The sequence below is a fragment of the Arachis duranensis genome, chromosome 2 (assembly GCF_000817695.3).
Source record: "Arachis duranensis cultivar V14167 chromosome 2, aradu.V14167.gnm2.J7QH, whole genome shotgun sequence".
Classification (NCBI taxonomy): Eukaryota; Viridiplantae; Streptophyta; class Magnoliopsida; order Fabales; family Fabaceae; genus Arachis; species Arachis duranensis.
Genome location: NC_029773.3, coordinates 87,922,720 through 87,925,367, shown reverse-complemented (window position 1 = coordinate 87,925,367; position 2,648 = coordinate 87,922,720). Strand labels below are relative to the sequence as shown.

The following is a 2,648-nucleotide window of genomic DNA, read 5'->3' as shown; positions in this document are numbered from 1 at the left end:
TCGTGTTCTACTCGTGTCTTTCACTCTCTCTTCTTTGTTCCAGTTAACCCGGAGCCAGCGGCAACGACATCATCCTCCTTTATCGTCGCCCTCCACCTTTCTCTTTCTTCGCCTTTATTCATGTTCTATGTCTTCGTTCGTCCCTCTCTTCTTTTCTTTCTTTATTTTTTGTTTTTTTTGTTAATGGATGTTGTGGTATTTCTATGCCTGATTGGACTTGAATGTGGATTTTTGCCATTTTGGTATTATTGTGTCTATATTTATTGTTGTGATTCTAAAAATTGAAAAATATTGTGTTTGCGAAAATTCTTAAAAATATCTATTTTGTTCTTTGGGATCTCTTTTGCAGTGAGTGTTAACGGGAGAGAGGAAGAAGAACGGAGGAAGAGACCAAGGAAAAGAGAGAAAATGATGTGGTAAGGGTTAAAAAAGAATTGGGAAAATTTGTGGTGCCTATGAATTTAGTATAGAATTTGTTGAGTTGTCTTTATGTAAATTTTAAATATTTAAAAATTATTTATTTTTATATTTTTTTAAATTATATATTAATTTTTATTTCTTTTTAATAAATTAGACAATTATATATAAATACTGTAGCATACATCAAAAGAATTTGTCATGTTATTTTTTTATTAGCCACCTAAGTATTTTCCGTGAGCAAAAATGGGAGTAATCGTTTTTTCTTTCTGTCTAAGTTTCAAAATTTTTTAAAAATTATTTTTCCATTCGAATCTTTTAAAAAATCGTTGTGTTAGAATCTTTGAAATACATATTTAATAGTTTATTCTTCTGCCTAATTATTAACTTATAAAGAGTTTGTCCACTCAACAAACCAATTAGCAAATTCAACATTTTTTATTGACGAAAATAAAATTAAATGATGATAAGTTATTTTTGTCAAATTTAATATCATTTTTTAAGAGTTAATCTTTCGAAGTTATTTATTTTTGTCAACAATAAAATAGATATTATTTTGATAATTTACTTTAAATTTTAATTTTATCTCTACCATTAAAAGTCTTGTTACCACGAGTTTAAATACATATTTTAAATATTATAAAAATATTTTACTAAAAGGATTTAAAAGATAAATTTTTATATTTTAAATAAATTAAATATATTAAGAATTTAAATTTTTTTTGTTATTATATTCTTGATATGCTCCGTTAAAGTATATATATCCAAGTTAAAATGAACTATTTGTGATATATTTATTAGGAGTTATATACCGGTAAGTAGTTATATTAAATATATACATTTACATTGACAAAATAAAATATGCAATATGCTTACGAGTCACAAATTTTCGAGTTCTTTTAAGATTTCCTTATTTGAAAAAGGCACTTTCAATTAATTTTACAAAAAATTATATACATATAAAAAATTAATTATTAAATCAGTTATTATTAGAGGTGGCAAATAAAAATTCTACCCCATTCTGTCCCGTCAAAAATTCGTCATTTGACGGGATGATAATTTTCTCTTCGTCTAGTGAGACGATCTTAAATTCCTTCTTTTGTCTGCCTAATGGCCCGCCAAATTTTTTTTATAAACTATTAAATATTAAATAATATATATATAATTTCACAATCATTTTAATAAATTTATAATTTTTAAATTTATAAATATTTATATTAATGTTTTTATAATGATTTTGTAAGAAACATAATTATAAATTAAGTTTTCTAAAACAAAATAGTAAAACCAACATTGTCCAAAGCAAAACAAATATTATCCAAAACATATAATTAAATATCTTCAAGTTTATAATAAATCAAACATAAAACATAATCCAAAATATAACTTAGAACATTTTTAATTATCATTTTCATCCTCTTGTATATCAATAACATCATAGAAAATTGTAAAAAAAGCCATGACAAAAAAAAGTCTGGCCCGGCAGAAAAGCTTGCCCTATCTTGCCGAATCCTACCAAAACCCATGGATTAGACGGTGCGGGTTAGACGGACTTTTAAGTTTGGCGGTCTCAAATTTTCAGTTCAACCCGCCTTTTTTAGCGGGTTATGCGGGCCAACTCGACGAATTTCGCCCCATTTGCCATCCCTAGTTATTATGTATTGACTTATAAATTTTTTAACTAAATAATTAATCATCAAAATAATCAAATTAATAATATTAAAATAATCAAACTTAGAATAGACTAATAATAATTTTTTATAATAGAATAACAAAAACTTTTTATTAAACACCGAATACATAAATACAATTATTGACATTTTGTGTACATGTGTAGTATTATCGATAATTTTATAATTATTTAACAAGTTAATATGAAACTCAAATTTGACACAAGTTTTTTGGTACACAGGCACACAAGTTTAACACCAAACAAAGTTTTTAACCATTTTTGTTTTAATATGCTCATTCAAGACCAAAGAGTAAAAAATTTAAAATTACAAGATTATATTTTAGTTTTTAATTCACGTATTATAAAATTTCTTTGAAAAAAAATTACTTCATATATGCAATTTTTAATTTATTTATTTTAAAAATTCTTTTTCCTAGAATCTCACAAATAGTATATGGATTACCCAGTATGTATATAATGTGTTCAATTCTCGTTACCGATAACCTAAAAAGAAAATCAAGTCCAATAAAGACAACAAAACTATATACAGACGTGATAT

The 2,648-nt window shown here is 24.9% G+C and overlaps 1 protein-coding gene across 1 annotated transcript in view; it reads right to left on the bottom strand.

Annotated features, from left to right (window-relative positions):
• LOC107475814 (probable disease resistance protein At4g27220) overlaps positions 1 to 2,648 on the bottom strand; it is a 19,899-nt gene that overhangs the window by 17,110 nt on the left and 141 nt on the right. The gene's annotated exons all lie outside the window — the stretch shown is intronic.